The sequence below is a fragment of the Scyliorhinus torazame genome, chromosome 29 (assembly GCF_047496885.1).
Source record: "Scyliorhinus torazame isolate Kashiwa2021f chromosome 29, sScyTor2.1, whole genome shotgun sequence".
Taxonomy (NCBI): domain Eukaryota; kingdom Metazoa; phylum Chordata; class Chondrichthyes; order Carcharhiniformes; family Scyliorhinidae; genus Scyliorhinus; species Scyliorhinus torazame.
The window spans coordinates 8,687,320-8,709,224 of NC_092735.1; the positions used below are offsets into that span (position 1 = coordinate 8,687,320).

The following is a 21,905-nucleotide window of genomic DNA, read 5'->3' on the forward strand; positions in this document are numbered from 1 at the left end:
CTCTTTGTTTAGTTTGCCATGTGGTGTCACAGCCCTGGAGTCGATTCCTGCTTTTCACATTGGTGCATTCTGCACAGAACTGCCTTTTCAATTCTGGATTTCTCAGACTTTTTGTTTTGGTAAGGAACATTAACATAAATTGCAACAGATTCTACTTCAGTATATACTCAATTAATAAAATTGTGTTAAATGCATCTTGTGAATTTGTTTTACTGAATACTTTATCAATACTGACAACTTTAATGTGTGATCAGTGATAATGGTTGATCAAAGATTATTGATTTGAAACCCACTGTGTGGAGCAGTCTGGCCTGAACACAATGGGCCAAATGGCCTCCTGTGCTGTAATGGCTCTATCTCTATCACTGAAACTAATGCAAGGAGGACTTTCACCTGTTGCTCTCTATTGTCTGGGTGAAAATAACATACTTGCTTTTTCTTTCAAATTAGACATCAGTCACTTGCTTTAGTCTGGTGCTTCATTGCCTATATCTGGTACTGACTGAAACATAACCTGATTCTTGGAGACCAAAGTTTTTTGGCAGCATTTGAGAATTTGTTTGCCGTAGCCTGGATGTCTTTGTTGTTGTGGCCAGCTATGGCGCAGTCATCCACTTTCCTATCTCTGTGACTTTGGGGGCACGTAGTCGGGAGAAATAAAAGCTTCCCTGAGCAGAACATAATGCTGATGCCTGCAGGCATGTCTTTGGTGGTTCCCTTAAGCATTGCAGCAAAGAAATTATTGAAGGTTGGGAGCTATGATGCATCCTTGATTTACGCCATGAGTTACGCAAAGGCATCTGAGATAACAAAAGAACAAAAAACAAAGAAATGTACAGCACAGGAACAGGCCCTTCGGCCCTCCAAGCCCGTGCCGACCATGCTGCCCGACTAATCTACAATCTTCTACACTTCCGGGGTCCGTATCCCTCTATTCCCATCCTGTTCATGTATTCACCACAGGCAATTTTAATGAGGTATGTTCTGCCATTACAAACAACAGTATAAAACCAGTGTACAAAGAACAGTAAACATAGTGCAAACACCGACACCCGTCCCTCCAAAACCTGCCTATTTAACCCCCTATTCTACGCTACCCTAGCCCCCCCCCCCCCCCCCCCCGCTGACGATTAATTCTCCGCAAAGAAGTCGGCGAACGGTTGCCACCTCCGGGCGAACCCTGACACCGAACCTCTCAAGGCGAACTTGATCTTTTCCAGGCTGAGAAAGCTCGCCATGTCGGTTAACCAGGCCTCTGACTTCGGAGCCTAGACTCCCTCTAAGCCAGTAATATCCGTCTCCGGGCTACCAGGGAGGCAAAGGCCAGAACATCTGCCTCTCTCTCCTCCTGGACTCCCGGATCTTATGACACCCCAAAAATCGCCACCCCTGAACTCATTGCCACCCTTGTTTTCAATACTCTGGACATGACGTCCACAAACCCCTGCCAATATCCCTGAAGTTTTGGACACGCCCAGAACATGTGGACATGCTTCGCTGGTCCACCCGCACATTTCACACACCTGTCCTCCACCCCAAAGAATCTACTCATCCGGGCCACTGTCATATGGGCCCGGCGTACCACCTTGAATTGGATCAAGCTGAGCCTGGCGCATGTAGCGATCACGTTGACTCTGTTCAACGTGTCCGCCCATAAGCCATCCTCCATCTCTCCCCCAAGCTCCTCCCCCACTTACGTTTCTGCCCTTCGGTCTGCGCCTCCTCCACCCCCATCAGTTCTTTGTAGGTGTCCAAAGACACTCCCCTCCCCCACCCATTCTCTAGACACTACCCTATTCTGGATCCCCCTTAGTGGCAGGAGTGGGAAGGATGATACCTGCCTGCGCAGAAAGTCCCGCACCTGTAAATATCTAAATTTGTTCCCCCTTGCCAACCCAAACATCTCCTCCAATGCCCTCAAGCTAGGGAAGCTCCTTTCCAGGAATAGGTCCCCCATCCTCTCAATTCCTGCCCTTCGCCATGCTCAAAGCCCCCCATCCAGGCTCCCTGGGGCAAACCGGTGGTTGTCGCATATCGGGTACCAAACCAATGCTCCCCCTGCTCCAATGTACCTCCTCCACTGACCCCAGATCCTCAAGGCCGCCACCACCTCGGGACGGGTGGAATATCTCGCCGGCGGGAACGGCAGAGGTGCCGTTATCAACGCCCCCAAGCTGGTGCCCCTACATGAAGCTGCCTCCATCCGCTCCCAAACAGACCCACTTCCTTATCATAGCAATATTGGCCACCCAGTAGTAATTACTGAAGTTTGGCAGGGCATTCCTGTCTTGTCCCCCGGTGCAGAGGGGGCATTCCTGTCTTGTCCCCCGGTGCAGTCTAAAATAGTCCGAGGTCATCCTATTCGTCCTTACACTAGCATCCGGGGCCTGGTACAACAGCCTAACCCAGTCGATGAAGCCCCTACCGAACCCAAATCATCCCAACACCTCCTACAGATAGTCCCACTCCACCCGGTCGAAAGCCTTCTCCCCATCCATGGCCACCACTATCTCAACCTCCCTACTCTCCAGGGCATCTTAATCACGTTGAGCAGCCTTCTTATATTGGCCACCAACTGCCTGCCCTTGACAAACTAGGTTTGATCCTCCATAATCACATCCAGCACACAATCTTCAATTCTGGAGGCCAAAACTTTGGCCAGCAGCTTGGCGTCTACATTAAGCAGCGAGATCGGCTTATATGACCCGCATAGCTCCGGGCTCTTGTCCCGCTTCAATATTAACGAAATAGTGGCCTGTGACATCGTCGGGGGCAACACCTCTCTATCCCTTGCCTCATTAAAAACCTTGACCAACAACGGCCCTAATATCCCCGAGAATTTCTTGTAGAATTCCACCGGACACCCGTCCGGCCCTGGGGCCTTACCCGACTGCATTGCCTTCAAGCTCTCGGCTATTTCTTCAGCCCTGATAGGGGCCCCCAGCCCATCCACCAACTCCCTGCCCAGCCTTGGGAAGGTCAGTCCATCCAAAAAGCGTCTCATCCTCTCGGGCCCAGTGGGGGGGTTCCGAGCGATAGAATCTGCCGTAAAAGTTCCTGAACGCCCTGTTTAGCCCAGCCGAGTCCCCTACCAGATTCCCATTCCCATCAACCACTTTTTCTATTTCCCTGGCCGCCCCCCTCTTCCTAAGCTGTTGTGCCAGCATTCTGCTGGCCTTCTCCCCATGTTCATAAAATGCCCCCCTCGCCTTTTTAAGCTGCTCCACAGCCTTGCCTGTGGACAACACCCCGAACCCAGCCTGCAGCCTCCGATGTTCCCTTAACAGCTCCACCCCCGGGGTCGCCGCATACCTCCTATCTATCTGTAGGATCTCCTCTACCAGTCGGTCCGTCTCTGCCCTATCCGTCCTGTCCCTATGAGCCGGGATCAAAATCAGCTACCCTCTCACCACTGCCTTCAGCGCCTCCCAGACCACCGCTGCTGAGACTTCCCCCGTGCCGTTGACCTGCAGGTAGTTCTGCATGCACTTCCTCACCCTCTCGCACACCACCTCGTCCGCCAACAAGCCCACGTCCAATCTCCATTGCGGGCGCTGGAAGTTCTCCTCACTAACCTGCAGTTCCACCCAATGTGAGGCATGATCCGAAATAGTGATGACCGAGTACCCCGTGTCCACCACCCCCGCCAGCAAATCCCTGCTCAAAATCCCTTATGCACATGCGAATAAAAAGAAAATTCTCTCCCCGTCGGCTACCTAAACCTCCATGGGTCGACCCCCCCCCCCATCTGCTCCATGAACCCTATCAGTTCCTTTGCCATTGCTGGCACCCTCCCCGTTTTCAAACACAACCGGTCCAGGTCGGGGTCGATGACCGTATTAAAATCCGCTCCCATCACCAACTTGTGCGAGTCCAGGTCAGGTATCTTCCCCAGTACCCTCTTTATGAATTCTACATCGTCCCAGTTTGGCGCGTACACATTAACCAAGACTACCTTCCTCCCCTCCAGCTTACTACTCACCATGACATAACGCACCCCCCATCGAGACTATACTGCCCACATGGAATTGCACCCGCTTATTGATTAAGATCGCCACCCCTCTAGTCTTGGTGCCCAGCCCCGAATGAAAGATCTGACTGACCCAACCCTTCCTTAGCCTCACTTGATCCGCTACTTTCAGGTGTGTCTCCTGCAACATCACCACGTCCGCCCTCAGAGCCCTCAGATGCGCGAACACACGTGCCCTCTTGACTGGCCCATTCAGCCCCTAACATTCCAGATGATCAGCCTGGTTGGGGGGCACCGCGACCCCCCCCCCCCGCCTCCACCAATCAGCCATCCCCTATCCTGGGCCCATGCGCCGCGACTCCATCGGCCTGCCTCTTGGCAGCCCCCACCCCCGACCTCCTCTCTGTCCCAAAACCTAAGTCCCTCCCTCGTCAGCAGAGGAACTCTTCCCCCCCCCCCCCCCCCCAGCAACATCACCTTGTAACCTAACCCCTGCCATATATTGAACATATGCACCCCCTCCACTGTGCTTCCATACACTAGCTCACTCAGCTAGCCTGGTGACCCTCGCCTCCGGCGCCAAGAAGTCTCTCACCTATTGTTCCCTACTCCCCCCACCCCCCGCCCATCGAAACCACTTCCCTCATCAAACCGAGACAGAACAATCTCCCAATTACCATAGGAGACAAACACAAAACGAAAAACCTACAAAGAACCCCCCCAATGGTGCAAATCAAAGTAATAAAAAGTAAAAAGCCCCCCACCAGCCATCCCCACCAAAACACCGAAAACCCATAGAAACCGAATAACTTTTACTTCCCCATCTTCACCCAAACTTAAAAGCAGAAGAAAAACGACAATCAAAACGTATAAACATCACTCAGAAAAGTTACAACTTAAAACCAAAAGATCTCAGTTCAGCACCAGCCCTTTCTTCGTGGCAAAGTCCATCGCGTCTTTGGGCGACTCAAAATAATGGCGCTGGTCCTCGTGCGTAACCCACAGACACGCCGCGTAAAGCAGCCCAAATGTCACCTTCTTCTTAAACAGGATCGCCTTCACTTGCCTGAAGCCTGCACTCCTTCTGGCCACCTCCACACTCAGGTCCTGGTAGACACGCAATATGCTATTGTCCCATTTGCAGCTCCGCGTACGCTTAGCCCACTGGAGAACACACTCCTTATCCCAAACTCTGTGGAACCGGACCACCATCGCCCTTGGGGGGTCCCCCGGCCACAGCTCCTTGCCATCACCCTGTACGCCGTGTCCACCTCCAACGGTCGGGGAAAAGCCCCCTCCCCCAGGAGCTTCTGAAACATACTCACCACAAATGTGCCAGCATCAGCCCCCTCAGCCCCTTCAGGGAGACCGACAATTCTTAAGTTCTGCCAGCGAGCTCTGTTCTCCAGATCTTCCACCTTCTCCAGCAGCCTCTTTTGTTGATCCTTCAGCATCCCCACCTCTAGCTCGACAACCATTTGGTGGTGCTCCTGGTCCGCCAGTGCTTTCTCCAGCTTCTGAATCGTCCGATCCTGGGCATCTAACCAATTGATCGACTCCTTTATCGGATCAAAACAGTCCCGTTTCTGTCTGGCAAAGCCTTCTTGGATGACCTGCTCCTCCATCGATGGCTGGGCCGTCGCAGCAGGGGTCCGAACATCAGCCATGTCGTCTTCAGCTGCCACCTCCACCCAGCCCTTGCTTATACTTTTATTTCTTCCTTTTCGGTCCCTTGGGGTTCTCCGTTCCATGCACCATTATCTGGATCCAGAGCCTAATTGTCTGCGCCTTCAAAACCAAAGCTCAAAACCACGAAAAAGTCGGGGAAAAAGGCCCAAAAGTCCGGCCAGAGCGGGAGCCCCCAAACATGCGACTTACTCCCTCATAGTTGCCACCGGAAGTCACAGGCACAAACACTTTCAACCATGTCATTATGCAGTAGGTGCAGAGTTTTGACAAATTTGTTTGGACATCCTAGCTTGAGAGCAAGTGCCATAGATCAGATCAACTTTCACTGTCAAAGCTTTAATTTGGTCTGTGAACAGATGTTAGTCTCTTAAGTTTTCTTGTTACAAACACCATGGGCGGGATTCTCCGTTGCCCAACGGCGATATCGTAATCGGCGATAAGGTGGAGAATCCCTGTTCATGGCCAAATTGGGGGCGGTGCCTGTTTTCGGATGCTCCGCCCCCTCCAAAACGGCATCATCAAGGAGTACGCCACACGCCGTTGGGATGGCCTCAGGACGTTAACTGAAGGCCCTCTCCCGATGCTCTGCCCCCGATGGGCCGAGTTCCCGACGGCGCGGGCCACGTGTGTCTCAGTTTTCATGAACCCGACGTGGCGGCTGCGGACTGTGTCCAGCGGCGCCACAGTGGGGGGGGGGGGGGGGGGGCGTGCTGCTGGCTGCGCCGAGGCCTGGGGGACTGGTGGGGGGTGGCCTGGGGGTGTCCAGGGAGGCACTATCTGGCAGGTCGGGTCCGTGCACGGCCGACGCCATGTTGTACGGCGCGACCGCTGCAGGTCGGCACCGTGCGCATGTGCGATGTGCGTCCACAGACCCGGCAATTCTCCAGGCGTTTATATCGGGAAGACCGTGCATCGTATGTGACACGGCCGCTAGTCCTTCACCGGTCAGAGGATCGGTGCCGGGGCGGCACCAACTTTTTTGGCGTAAAACCAGACACATCCTCTGGACATAGCCTCGAAATCAGAGAATCCAGCTCCATATTAGTATATTGGCTTTCTCGCAGTTAGCCCTAAAACACACTGGGAGGGCATCATCTGTGAGGTTTTCTCCTGGACTATTTAATCGGGCCCTTATGAGGATCTTTCTTGGGATTGACAGAAGACTTATTCTTCAATGTTTGCTGTGTAAAATTTTTGATTCTTTCTGCCTCCAGATGCCATGTTGGCATTCTTCGAGGTCGCGTGAACCTTTTTCCTGATCCCAGCTGTTCTTGTAGATGGCTGTAGGTTTGTTAACAAGCTCGGTACCATTACACTTCCATTGCCTTGCTTGGTTGATTGGATTGTATTTGCCACCTCTTCAGTGGAAGGGGGAAAAGATAGGCTTTCTTTCAATTTGATACAGAGAATTTTCAGGATTTGTAAGTCTCTGTTGAGGAGCTTGGCAAAGTGCTCAACCCACTTTTCTATGACTGATGCCTCACCAGTGATTAGGCATTTCTGTCAGCTGTTAGGATAGTAGCAAAGGATATGGTGGGTGGGCCATATATAGTCTTCAGTTCATTGCAAAAACATGGGTCATGCCTGTTAGCTAGATGTTGCAGCTTATCAGCGTTTGCATTCCACCAGTCGTAATGCATTCCAACACGCTGAAATTTGTTTTTCTGCATTTTTACGGGATTGATGCTTGGTTGTGCCTGTGGGACCTACTAGAAGACTTTTATGTGCAAACTGTTTCTGTTTGAAAATATGGGAGATGCTTTCATCATTCTCATCACACCAGCCTTGAAGCTTGTGCTTGCAGTATCCCAGGACACCTACTGAACTCTTGAAGACCTCAGAATATTCAGCAGAGCTCACCCCAACCAGAGGACACCTTCACCGCAGCCTTTGGAACTCTAGATAAAAACTGGCATCCCACAAGCTTGCCACCCTCACATTGATTCTGTCTACACCTCCCGCTGCCTCACTAAGGCAGACAGCATTTTCAGAGACCCTTCCCACCCAGGCATTGCCTTCTTCCAGACCCGTCCATCAGGCAGAAGGTACAGAAGTCTGAAGACCCGCGCATCCAGACATAGAAACAGCTTCTTCCCCACAGCTACAAGACTGCTCAATGACTCCCCTTTGGACTGATCTGTTCCCTGTAAGAACACTGTTCACGACGCCCTATCCTGCTTTTGCTCATGTATTTGCTTTGTTTGGTCCCTTGTTCCGCACTGTAACCAATCACAATTTGTCGATGTACCATGTGTCAATGAAATGAAATGAATGAAAATGAAAATCGCTTATTGTCACAAGCAGGCTTCAAATGAAGTTACTGTGAAAAGCCCCTAGTCGCCACATTGCGGCGCCTGTTCGGGGAGGATGGTACGGGAATTGAACCGTGCTGCTGGCCTGCCTTGGTCTGCTTTCAAAGCCAGCCATTTAGCCCTGTGCTAATTCAGCCCCAGTTGTACTCTGTTGATTATTCTTTTTGTCTACTATGTACCTACTGTGTACGTTCTCTCGGCCGCAAAAAAATACTTTTCACTGTACTTCGGTAAATGTGACAATAAATCAAACCAAAAATCAAAACAAATTAAAAACAGAAAATACTGGACAATTTCAGCAGGTCTGACAGCATCTGTGGAGAGAGAAGGGAGCTAACGTTTTGAGTCTGCATGACTCTTTGTCAAAGCTCTCCATCTTCCCTTGGAACCCTCCCTGGTTCTCTGCCAGACTCACCAGTGACCCCCACCCCTCTGGATTACCAGCTGTCTCTTTCTGGTGAGACTGGCAGTGCTGATTGCCGCTGCCACCACTCCCAGGCAGTGTTCAGGAGGGCAGGCTTGAGCATGCGGCCCACACTAAGTAAGAGTATGTTCCTCCACTCCTCATGGGCATGGAGCTCTGAATCCACTTGGGACTTCCAACATCAGGGTGCAGGTCTTCTCTGAGCCATCTTGGTGGCTGCAATGAGTGTGTGGTAAGTGGAGCTCTTAAAAACAGATTCAGCTGCCAGGCTCTTGGCCGTTAACTCTGGTTAGAATGCTAGCTGGGCTAGATGTTGTTCGGAATATGCGCCAGCAGAGTGCTAGTCCATTGGCATTGTTGCCAATCGACACTGGAGACGCCAATAATGTTGCTCTTTTTAATGAGTGGAATACTATCCCACCAGCGTCACCAATAATGTTGCCAAGTTTGGGGTATCTACTTTATTCAGATATTAATCTGACAGTTATTAATGAGGATATTGCTTTCAGAGTTGCCAGGTATCAGATGATACCACCACAAGGTTTAACCGGATATCGATCAAAGACCCAACAACCAGTTAGTTAGTTCCAGTTCAATGATAGTTTATTTACACACAAGAATTACTCCGACATGCAACAAAACACTACGAGCTAAAATACACCTAACACTACAACAACCTGTACTTAACTTCAGGCACCCGGCTTTATGCAGAGGAACAAGGCCTTTGTTCGGATCTGGTGTGGCTGGGTCTGAAGAAGTGACTTTGTTTCTGCTGGGCTCATCCGTCTGGTGGCGGTCGTTGATCTTGAACTTGCTTCTGGTCGTGGTGTTGCAATTGGTATCAGGCGTAGGCCAGGCCAAGAGAGCGCCGGTGTGCCGGGGCCAAAAGAGACTGAACACATGGCAGTGTTCCTTTTTATCCTTTGGGGATTTCGCGCTCTTTTGGGCGGTCCTTAGCTTTGGACCCAATAATTCAGCAGGCTTCGATTACTGCCTTCAATTTTAGCCAATAAAGGGGCGGGTGCCTTGATGGCTGGGCGAATCCTGAGCAGTCATTGACCTTGGCTTTTTGGGCTTCCTGGGTGAAGGGAGTGGCGCCGATGCGTCTGGATCTGTATCTGATACCTGAGTACAAGTCTTTTGTCCTGGGGAAATGGGCCATTAGAATGCAAATCGGCTGGGGGTTTCGATAGTGTCTGGTTATCTAGTGGCAAATATACACTTAAGCTCTGAGTTCGTCTGGATCCTGCATTGGCCATATTTCCCATGATTCTTTGCAAGTGGCCATACTTCCCTTTGTAAGTGGCCATGTTTCCCTTTGTAAGTGGCCATCCCAGATGGCTACAGTATGTCTTGAACTGCTCCACAAATATTGCCCCAACCAGGAACACGAACTGCATGCAATTCAGTCCCAACGTTAATTCTTAGCCTCCGACACAGAGAAGTTCGCCCAATATCTCCAAATTTGCAGATGACACAAAGCTGGGTCGGATGGTGAGCTGTGAGGAGTTTGCAGAGATGCTTCAGTGTTATTGGACATGTTGAGCGAGTAGGCACGTGTATGGCAGATGCAGTATAATTTGGATAAATGTGAGATTATCCACTTTGGTAGCAAAATCATGAAAGAAGATTATTATCTGAATGGCTAGGACAGCATAAAAGCAAAAGAAAAAGCTGACAAAGTGGCAAGAATTAGTGGGAAGCCAGAGGATTGGGAAGCCTTTAAAAGTGAGCAGAGGGCAACTAAAAAAGCAATAAGGGGGGAGAAGATGAAATATGTGTGCAAGCTAGCTGGTATTATAAAATAAGATAGGAAGAGTTTTTTTTCAATATATAAAAGATAAAAGAGAGGCAAAAATAAACATTGGACCACTGGAAAATGTGGCTGGAGAAGTAATAATGGGAAACAGCAATGGCAGAAGAACTGAATAGTTACTTTGCATCAGCCTTCATGGTGGAAGACACCAGTGGGATGCCAGAGCTCCAGGAGAATCAGGGAGCAGAGGTGAGTGCAGTGGCCATCACTAAGGAGAAGGTTCTGGGGAAACTGAATGGTCTGAATGTGGATAAATCACCTGGACCGGATGGACTACACCCCAAGGTTCTAAAAGAGATAGCTGAGGAGATTGTGGAGGCATTGGTGGTGATCTTTCAGGAATCACTAGACGCAGGAAGGGTCCCAGAGGACTGGAAAGTGGTGAATGTAATACCGCTGTTTAAGAAGGAAGGGAGGCAGAAGATGGGAAATTATAGGCCGGTTAGCCTGACTTTGGTCATTGGTAAGATTTTAGAGTTCATTATTAAAGATGAGATTGCGGAGTACTTGGATGTGCATGATAAAATAGGACTGAATCAGCACAGCTTCATCAAGGGGAGGTCATGTCTGACAAATTTGCTAGAATTCTTTGAGGAGGTAACAAGGAAGTTATTCAAAGGAGAACCAGTGGACATGATTTATTTAGATTTCCAGAAGGTCTTTGACAAGGTGCCGCATAGGAGACTGTTAAATAAGTTAAGAGCCCATGGTGTTAAGGGTAGGATCCTGGCATGGATAGAGATTGGCTGACTGGCAGAAGGCAGAGAGTGGGGATAAAGGGGTCTTTTAGAGGATGGCAGCCGGTGACTAGTGGTGTGCCTCAGGGGTCTGTGCTGGGACCACAACTTTTCACAATATACATTAATGATCTAGAAGGAGGTACTGAAGGAAATGTTGCTAAGTTTGCAGATGGTACAAAGATCTGTAGAGGGAAAGGTAGTATTGAGGAAGCAAGGGGGCTGCAGAAGGACTTGGACAGGCTAGAAGAGTGGGCAAAGAAGTGGGAGATGGAATACAATGTGGAAAAGTGTGAGGTTATGCACTTTGGAAGGAGGAATCTAGGCATAGACTATTTTCTAAATTAAAAATGATTTGGAAATCAGATGCACAAAGGGACTTGGGAATCCTTATTCACGATTCTCGTAAGGTTAACGTGCAGGCTCAGGCAGCAGTTAGGAAGGCAAATGCAATGTTAGCATTCATGTCAAAAGGGCTAGAAACAAGAGCAGGGATGTACTTCTGAGGCTGTATAAGCCTCTGGTCAGACCCCATTTGGAGTATTGTGAGCAGTTTTGGGCCCCATGTCTAAGGAAGGATGTGCTGGCCTTGGAAAGGGTCCAGAGGAGGCTCACAAGAATGATCCCTGGAATGAAGAGCTTGTCGTATGAGGAACAGTTGAGGACTCTGGGTCTGTACTCGTCTACCAATGATTATCCCTCTCTCCAGTCATACCTGTTAGCCTTTGGCTGCTGTTGAGTAAAGAGTCAAGAGTTCTACTCCTTTTCCCAAACACCTTTATTTTTCCTTGAACGCACTCTGTACCAAAACTCTATCACCACATCACATGCCTCAAAGGCCACCTGCAGCCTCTTTACATATACGTGTCAATTATTGGATACTTAACATCAATGAGACATCTAATTGGAATGTTTCTTAACCCATTCCTTAACAGCACCGACTTAATTACCTGCTAAGGTTTGCATTCAAAGTATCATGTTGCATCATTGACTTTGTCTATCTATGAGTTTGTGGAACCCACCTCTTCACTTACCTGAGGAAGGAGCAGCGCTCCGAAAGCTAGTGACTCCAAACAAACCTGTTGGACTTTAACCTGGTGTTGTAAAACTTCTTACAGTGTTTATGTAAGCCTACTTGTGACAATAATAAACATTATTATAATAAAGATTATTATTAACTATCCTATGATTCTGATATATGAAGGACCAGAAATTCATGCAGATTTCAAAATTCTCTTAGTGACCTTGCCATTAGCTTCAATCATGATAACACTTAAGGATAATTATTTTGACAGGGTTGCAACTTTATGGGTCATAGTAGTGTTTAATCAGCCATTGATGTTTTATGTTTTGACAGTTTCTGAAATATCGCAGTAAGAATATTGTTTCTGAGGTTGATGTGAAACGGTTCCTGCAGGTGGCAGCAGAGCTGAAATTGGACGAATTGAGCAATGACACAGCTGAGGCTTTGATTCTTTTTCTGAAACAGGTGGAGTATATTGAGGTGTACGATACAAGGGATTAATTGTATGTTTTCAAGAAGCAGGTAGATATAGCACTTAGGGGATCAAAGGGCACTGGGAGACAGCGGGATTAGACTATTGGGTTGGATGATCAGCCATGACCATAATGAATGGCGGAGCAGGCTCGAAGGGCCGAATGGCCTCCACCTGCTCCTATTTTCTATGTTTCTATGTAACGTACTGAAATGGCAGATTCCGCCAACAATGCTGTGTTAGCTACATTTCAACCTCATCTAAATACAGTGGACAAATGAGAGCTGGCTGTATAATCTGCAGCGAATTAACATGACAAATTTCAGGACAGTGACCTTAAATGGACATGACAGCTACTGCGTAGATAAAGCTCATACCTGTCAAAATCTAGGACAAAGAAAAATTGGTAATCCACATGAACAGAATCAATGCTTACCTATTTTAAAAATCAATAATGGGTCATTTTTCCAAATCACAAATTTCACATGAATTTTTTATATTAGCCTCTAACATATCAACATAATTCCCCAATTTTGTCAATAATCACACTTTTGTATTTTATTGCTTTTAGTTTGAAATGCTCTGTAATTTGAAGACTAATTGACAAACCTATTAAATCCAAGTTAGCTGATTCTTCACTACCTCGTCATCATCACACTACCAGCCTACCCTCAATCATTAAAGTGAAGGAAGGAATTGTCAACAGTGCTCCTGGTTGGCACTTACTTATGATCTGCTCATCCGTACTCAGCTTGGGTTCACATCCAGACCTCATTACAGTCTTGGTCCAAACGTGAATAAAAGAGCTGAATTCCAGACGTGAGGTGAGAGTGCCTCCCCTTGACATCGAGGCAGCTTTGACCGAGGAAGCCTGGTAAAAACCAAAGTCAATGGGGATCCGGAGATGAACTCACCAGTGGTTGGAGTCACATCTAGCTCAAAGTAGAATGATTAAGATTGGTAGAATCCAGTCATCTCAGCCTCAGAACATCACAGGAGATCCTCAGGACAGTGTCCAGCTAACCTCTGTGGTGATATGCATCACTGTAAATACACAAGGGGTTAATGTAAATACACTACGACTAAGTAAACACTAGAGGGAGCACCAGAGACGTCATGACATGCAGACATACAGCTAATGAACACATAGAATAGGACACGACCAATGGGCAGTCAAGACACCCAGAGGTGACACTACCACAAGGGGGTATATAAGGACAGGGCACACACAAGAACATAAGAACTAGGAGCAGGAGTAGGCCATCTGGTCCCTCGAGCCTGCTCCGCCATTCAATGAGATCATGGCTGATCTTTTGTGGGCTCAGCTCCACTTTCCGGCCCGAACACCATTGTCCTGAATCCCTTTATTCTTCAAAAAACTATCTATCTTTATCTTAAAAGCATTTAATGAAGGAGCCTCAACTGCTTGTATACGAAACAAGGTAGGGGAACTGGCAGCATGGGTTGGTACCTGGGACTTCGATGTTGTGGCCATTTCGGAGACATGGATAGAGCAGGGACAGGAATGGATGTTGCAGGTTCCGGGGTTTAGGTGTTTTAGTAAGCTCAGAGAAGGAGGCAAAAGAGGGGGAGGTGTGGCGCTGCTAGTCAAGAGCAGTATTACGGTGGCGGAGAGGATGCTAGATGGGGACTCTTCTTCCGAGGTAGTATGGGCTGAAGTTAGAAACAGGAAAGGAGAGGTCACCCTGTTGGGAGTTTTTTATAGGCCTCCAAATAGTTCTACGGATGTAGAGGAAAGGATGGCGAAGATGATTCTGGATATGAGTGATAGTAACAGGGTAGTTATTATGGGAGACTTTAACTTTCCAAATATTGACTGGAAAAGATATAGTTCGAGTACAATAGATGGGTCGTTTTTTGTACAGTGTGTGCAGGAGGGTTTCCTGAAACAATATGTTGACAGGCCAACAAGAGGCGAGGCCACGTTGGATTTGGTTTTGGGTAATGAACCAGGCCAGGTGTTGGATTTGGAGGTAGGAGAGCACTTTGGGGACAGTGACCACAATTCGGTGACGTTTACGTTAATGATGGAAAGGGATAAGTATACACCGCAGGGCAAGAGTTATAGCTGGGGGAAGGGCAATTATGATGCCATTAGACGTGACTTGGGGGGGATAAGGTGGAGAAGTAGGCTGCAAGTGTTGGGCACACTGGATAAGTGGGGCTTGTTCAAGGATCAGCTACTGCGTGTTCTTGATAAGTATGTACCGGTCAGACAGGGAGGAAGGCGTCGAGCGAGGGAACCGTGGTTTACCAAGGAAGTGGAATCTCTTGTTAAGAGGAAGAAGGAGGCCTATGTGAAGATGAAGTGTGAAGTTCGGTTGGGGCGATGGATAGTTACAAGGTAGCGAGGAAGGATCTAAAGAGAGAGCTAAGACGAGCAAGGAGGGGACATGAGAAGTATTTGGCAGGAAGGATCAAGGAAAACCCAAAAGCTTTCTATAGGTATGTCAGGAATAAGCGAATGACTAGGGAACGAGTAGGACCAGTCAAGGACAGGGATGGGAAATTGTGTGTGGAGTCTGAAGAGATAGGCGAGATACTAAATGAATATTTTTCGTCAGTATTCACTCAGGAAAAAGATAATGTTGTGGAGGAGAATGCTGAGCCCCAGGCTAATAGAATAGATGGCATTGAGGTACGTAGGGAAGAGGTGTTGGCAATTCTGGACAGGCTTAAAATAGATAAGTCCCCGGGACCTGATGGGATTTATCCTAGGATTCTCTGGGAGGCCAGGGAAGAGATTGCTGGACCTTTGGCTTTGATTTTTATGTCATCGTTGGCTAAAGGAATAGTGCCAGAGGACTGGAGGACAGCAAATGTGGTCCCTTTGTTCAAAAAGGGGAGCAGAGACAACCCCGGCAACTATAGACCGGTGAGCCTCACGTCTGTAGTGGGTAAAGTCTTGGAGGGGATTATAAGAGACAAGATTTATAATCATCTAGATAGGAATAATATGATCAGGGATAGTCAGCATGGCTTTGTGAAGGGTAGGTCATGCCTCAAAAACCTTATTGAGTTCTTTGAGAAGGTGACTGAACAGGTAGACGAGGGTAGAGCAGTTGATGTGGTGTATATGGATTTCAGCAAAGCGTTTGATAAGGTTCCCCACGGTAGGCTATTGCAAAAAATACGGAGGCTGGGGATTGAGGGTGATTTAGAGATGTGGATCAGAAATTGGCTAGCTGAAAGAAGACAGAGGGTGGTGGTTGATGGGATATGTTCAGAATGGAGTACAGTCACAAGTGGAGTACCACAAGGATCTGTTCTGGGGCCGTTGCTGTTTGTCATTTTTATCAATGACCTAGAGGAAGGCGCAGAAGGGTGGGTGAGTAAATTTGCAGACGATACTAAAGTCGGTGGTGTTGTCGATAGTGTGGAAGGATGTAGCAGGTTACAGAGGGATATAGATAAGCTGCAGAGCTGGGCTGAGAGGTGGCAAATGGAGTTTAATGTAGAGAAGTGTGAGGTGATTCACTTTGGAAGGAATAACAGGAATGCAGAATATTTGGCTAATGGTAAAGTTCTTGAAAGTGTGGATGAGCAGAGGGATCTAGGTGTCCATGTACATAGATCCCTGAAAGTTGCCACCCAGGTTGATAGGGTTGTGAAGAAGGCCTATGGAGTGTTGGCCTTTATTGGTAGAGGGATTGAGTTCCGGAGTCGGGAGGTCATGTTGCAGCTGTACAGAACTCTGGTACGGCTGCATTTGGAGTATTGCGTACAGTTCTGGTCACCGCATTATAGGAAGGACGTGGAGGCTTTGGAGCGGGTGCAGAGGAGATTTACCAGGATGTTGCCTGGTATGGAGGGAAAATCTTATGAGGAAAGGCTGATGGACTTGAGGTTGTTTTCGTTGGAGAGAAGAAGGTTAAGAGGAGACTTAATAGAGGCATACAAAATGATCAGGGGGTTGGATAGGGTGGACAGTGAGAGCCTTCTCCCGCGGATGGATATGGCTGGCACGAGGGGACATAACTTTAAACTGAGGGGTAATAGATATAGGACAGAGGTCAGAGGTAGGTTCATTACGCAACGAGTAGTGAGGCCGTGGAATGCCCTACCTGCTACAGTAGTGAACTCGCCAACATTGAGGGCATTTAAAAGTTTATTGGATAAACATATGGATGATAATGGCATAGTGTAGGTTAGATGGCTTTTGTTTCGGTGCAACATCGTGGGCCGAAGGGCCTGTACTGCGCTGTATTGTTCTATGTTCTATGTTCTATGCTTCACCAGGCAAGGAATTCCATAGATTCACAACCCTTTGGGTGAAGAAGTTCCTCCTACACTCAGTCCTAAATCTACTTCCCCTTATTTTGAGGCTATGCCCCTGAGTTCTGCTTTCACCCGCCCGTCTCCATCCTATCTATTCCCTTCAGAATTTTATATGTTTCTATAAGATCCCCCCTCATCCTTCTAAATTCCAACGAGTACAGTCCCAGTCTACTCAACTTCTCCTCGTAATCCAACCCCTTCAGCTCTGGGATTAACCTAGTGAACCTCTCCTCACACCCTCCAGTGCCAGTACGTCCTTTCTCAGGTAAGGAGACCAAAACTGAACACAATACTCCAGGTGTGGCCTCACTAACACCTTATACAATTGCAGCATAACCTCCCTAGTCTTAAACTCCACCCCTCTAGCAATGAAGGACAAAATTCCATTTGTCTTCTTAATCACCTGTTGCACCTGTAAACCAACTTTTTGCGACTCATGCGCTAGCACACCCAGGTCTCTCTGCACAGCAGCATGTTTTAACATTTTATCATTTAAATAATAATCCCTTTTGATGTTATTCCTACCAAAAAGGATAACCTCACATTTGTCAACATTGTATTCCATCTGCCCATTCACTTAATCTATCCAAACCCCCCCTGCAGACTTCCGGTATCCTCTGCACTTTTTGCTTTACCATTCACCTTAGTGTCATCTGCAAACTTGTACACATTGCCCTTAGTCCCCCACTCCAAATCATCTATGTAAATTGTGTACAATTGTGGGCCCAACACTGATCCCTGAGGGACACCACTAGCTACTGATTGCCAACCAGAGAAACACCCATTAATCCCCACTCTTTGCTTTATTTTAATTAACCAATCCTCTATCCATGCTACTACTTTACCCTTAATGCCATGCATCTTTATCTTATGCAGCAACCTTTTGTGTGGCACCTTGTCAAAGGCTTTCTGGAAATCCAGATATACCACATCCATTGGCTCCCCGTTACCTACCGCACTGGTAATGTCCTCAAATAATTCCACTAAATTAGTTAGGCACAACCTGCCCTTTATGAATCCTTTGGTCCTTTGGTGAATCCATGTGAATCCATGCTGTGTCTGCCCAATGGGACAATTTCCATCCAGATGCCTCGCTATTTCTTCCTTGATGATAGACTCCAGCATCTTCCCTACTACCGACGTTGCGCTCACTGGCCTATAATTACCCGTTTTCTGCCTACCTCCTTTTTTAAACAGTGGTGTCACGTTTGCTAATTTCCAATCCGCTGGGACCATCCCAGAGTCTAGTGAATTTTTGTAAATTATCACTAGTGCATTTGCAAGTTCCCTAGCCATCTCTTTTAGCACTCTGGGATGCATTCCATCAGGGCCAGGAGACTTGTCTACCTTGAGCCCCATTAACTTGCCCATCACTACGTCCTCAGTGATAACAATCATCTCAAGGTCCTCACCTGTCATAGCCTCATTTCTATCAGTCACTGGCATGTTATTTGTGACTTCCACTGTGAAGACCGACCCAAAAAACCTGTTCAGTTCCTCAGCCATTTCCTCATCTCCCATTATTAAATCTCCCTTCTCATCCTCCAAAGGACCAATATTTACCTTAGCCACTCTTTTTTGTTTTATATATTTGTAGAAACATTTACTATCTGTTTTTATATACTGAGCAAGTTTACTCTCATAACCTATCTTACTCTTCTTTATAGCTTTTTTAGTAGCTTTCTGTTGCCCCCTAAAGATTTCCCAGTCCTCTAGTCTCCCACTAACCTTTGCCACTTTGTGTGCTTTTTCCTTCAATTTGATACTCTCTCTTATTTCCTTAGATATCCACGGTCGATTTTCCCTCTTTCTACCGTCCTTCCTTTTTGTTGGTATAAACCTTTGCTGAGCACTGTGAAAAATCACTTGGAAGGTTCTCCACTGTTCCTCAACTGTTTCACCATAAAGTTTTTGCTCCCAGTCTACATTAGCTCACTCTTCTCTCATCCCATTGTAATCTCCTTTGTTTAAGCACAAAACACTCGTGTTTGATTTTACCTTCTCACCCTCCATCTGTATATTAAATTCCACCATATTGTGATCGCTCCCTCCGAGAGGATCCCTAACTATGAGATAGAACATAGAACATAGAACATAGAAAATACAGCACAGAACAGGCCCTTCGGCCCACGATGTTGTGCCGAACCTTTGTCCTAGATTAATCATAGATTATCATTGAATTTACAGTGCAGAAGGAGGCCATTCGGCCCTTTGAGTCTGCACCAGCTCTTGGAAAGAGCACCCTACCCAAACTCAACACCTCCACCCAACACCAAGGGCAATTTGGACATTAAGGGCAATTTATCATTAGCCAATTCACCTAACCCGCACATCTTTGGACTGTGGGAGGAAACCGGAGCACCCGGAGGAAACCCACGCAGACACGGAGAGGACGTGCAGAGTCCGCACAGACAATGACCCAAGCCGGAATCGAACCTGGGACCATGGATCTGTGAAGCAATTGTGCTATCCACAATGCTACCGTGCTGCCCTTAAGAACAAATAAATCTACACTATATCATTTTCCCGTAATCCATGTACCTATCCAACAGCTGCTTGAAGGTCCCTAATGTTTCCGACTCAACTACTTCCACAGGCAGTGCATTCCATGCCCCCACTACTCTCTGGGTAAAGAACCTACCTCTGATATCCCTCCTATATCTTCCACCTTTCACCTTAAATTTATGTCCCCTTGTAATGGTGTGTTCCACCTGGGGAAAAAGTCTCTGACTGTCTACTCTATCTATTCCCCTGATCATCTTATAAACCTCTATCAAGTCGCCCCTCATCCTTCTCCGCTCTAATGAGAAAAGGCCTAGCACCCTCAACCTTTCCTCGTAAGACCTACTCTCCATTCCAGGCAACATCCTGGTAAATCTTCTTTGCACCTTTTCCAGAGCTTCCACATCCTTCCTAAAATGAGGCGACCAGAACTGTACACAGTACTCCAAATGTGGCCTTACCAAAGTTTTGTACAGCTGCATCATCACCTCACGGCTCTTAAATTCAATCCCTCTGTTAATGAACGCGAGCACACCATAGGCCTTCTTCACAGCTCTATCCACTTGAGTGGCAACTTTCAAAGATGTATGAACATAGACCCCAAGGTCTCTCTGCTCCTCCACAATGCCAAGAACTCTACCGTTAACCCTGTATTCCGCATTCATATTTGTCCTTCCAAAATGGACAACCTCACACTTTTCAGGGTTAAACTCCATCTGCCACTTCTCAGCCCAGCTCTGCATCCTATCTATGTCTCTTTGCAGCCGACAACAGCCCTCCTTACTATCCACAACTCCACCAATCTTCGTATCGTCTGCAAATTTACTGACCCACCCTTCAACTCCCTCATCCAAGTCATTAATGAAAATCACAAACAGCAGAGGACCCAGAACTGATCCCTGCGGTACACCACTGGTAACTGGGATCCAGGCTGAATATTTGCCATCCACCACCACTCTCTGACTTCTATCGGTTAGCCAGTTCGTTATCCAACTGGCCAAATTTCCCACTATCCCATGCCTCCTTACTTTGTGCAGAAGCCTACCATGGGGAACTTTATCAAATGCCTTACTAAAATCCATGTACACTACATCCACTGCTTTACCTTCATCCACATGCTTGGTCACCTCCTCAAAGAATTCAATAAGATTTGTAAGGCAAGACCTACCCCTCACAAATCCGTGCTGACTATCCCTAATCAAGCAGTGTCTTTCCAGATGCTCAGAAATCCTATCCTTCAGTACCCTTTCCATTACTTTGCCTACCACCGAAGTAAGACTAACTGGCCTGTAATTCCCAGGGTTATCCCTAGTTCCTTTTTTGAACAGGGGCACGACATTCGCCACTCTCCAATCCCCTGGTACCACCCCTGTTGACAGTGAGGACGAAAAGATAATTGCCAACGGCTCTGCAATTTCATCTCTTGCTTCCCATAGAATCCTTGGATATATCCCGTCAGGCCCGGGGGACTTGTCTATCCTCAAGTTTTTCAAAATGCCCAACACATCTTCCTTCCTAACAAGTATTTCCTCGAGCTTACCAATCTGTTTCACACTGTCCTCTCCAACAATATCGCCCCTCTCATTTGTAAATACAGAAGAAAAGTACTCATTCAAGACCTCTCCTATCTCTTCAGACTCAATACTCAATCTCCCGCTACTGTCCTTGATCGGACCTACCCTCGCTCTAGTCATTCTCATATTTCTCACATATGTGTAAAAGGCCTTGGGGTTTTCCTTGATCCTACCTGCCAAAGATTGTTCATGCCCTCTCTTAGCTCTCCTAATCCCTTTCTTCAGTTCCCTCCTGGCTATCTTGTATCCCTCCAATGCCCTGTCTGAACCTTGTTTCCTCAGCCTTACATAAGTCACCTTTTTCCTCTTAACAAGACATTCAACCTCTCTTGTCAACCATGGTTCCCTCACTCGACCATCTCTTCCCTGCCTGACAGGGACATACATATCAAGGACACGTAGCACCTGTTCCTTGAACAAGTTCCACATTTCACTTGTGTCCTTCCCTGCCAGCCTATGTTCCCAACTTATGCACTTCAATTCTTGTCTGACAACATCGTATTTACCCTTCCCCCAATTGTAAACCTTGCCCTGTTGCACGTACCTATCCCTCTCCATTACTAAAGTGAAAGTCACAGAATTATGGTCACTATCTCCAAAATGCTCCCCCACTAACAAATCTACCACTTGCCCTGGTTCATTACCCAGTACTAAATCCAATATTGCCCCTCCTCTGGTCGGACAATCTACATACTGTGTTAGAAAAGCTTCCTGGACACACTGCACAAACACCACCCCATCCAAACTATTTGATCTAAAGAGTTTCCACTCAATATTTGGGAAGTTAAAGTCGCCCATGACTACTACCCTATGACTTCTGCACCTTTCCAAAATCTGTTTCCCAATCTGTTCCTCCACATCTCTGCTACTATTGGGGGGCCTATAGAAAACTCCTAACAAGGTGACTGCTCCTTTCCTATTTCTGACTTCAACCCATACTACCTCAATAGGGTGATACTCCTCGAACTGCCTTTCTGCAGCTGTTATACTATCTCTAATTAATAATGCCACCCCCCACCTCTTTTACCACCCTCCCTAATCTTATTGAAACATCTATAACCAGGGACCTCCAACAACCATTTCTGC

The 21,905-nt window shown here is 47.4% G+C and overlaps 1 long non-coding RNA gene across 2 annotated transcripts in view; it reads right to left on the reverse strand.

The window, feature by feature from the left end:
- The window catches only part of LOC140403725 (uncharacterized), a 163,805-nt gene that overhangs the window by 19,617 nt on the left and 122,283 nt on the right, over positions 1–21,905 (reverse strand). The window contains exon 3 of one of the 2 annotated variants that reach the window (XR_011938403.1): positions 13,359–13,488. This is a non-coding gene — a long non-coding RNA (uncharacterized lncRNA). Of the gene's footprint in view, positions 1–12,304; positions 13,489–21,905 lie in introns of those variants that run through there. The other variant, XR_011938402.1, reaches the window with a different exon arrangement.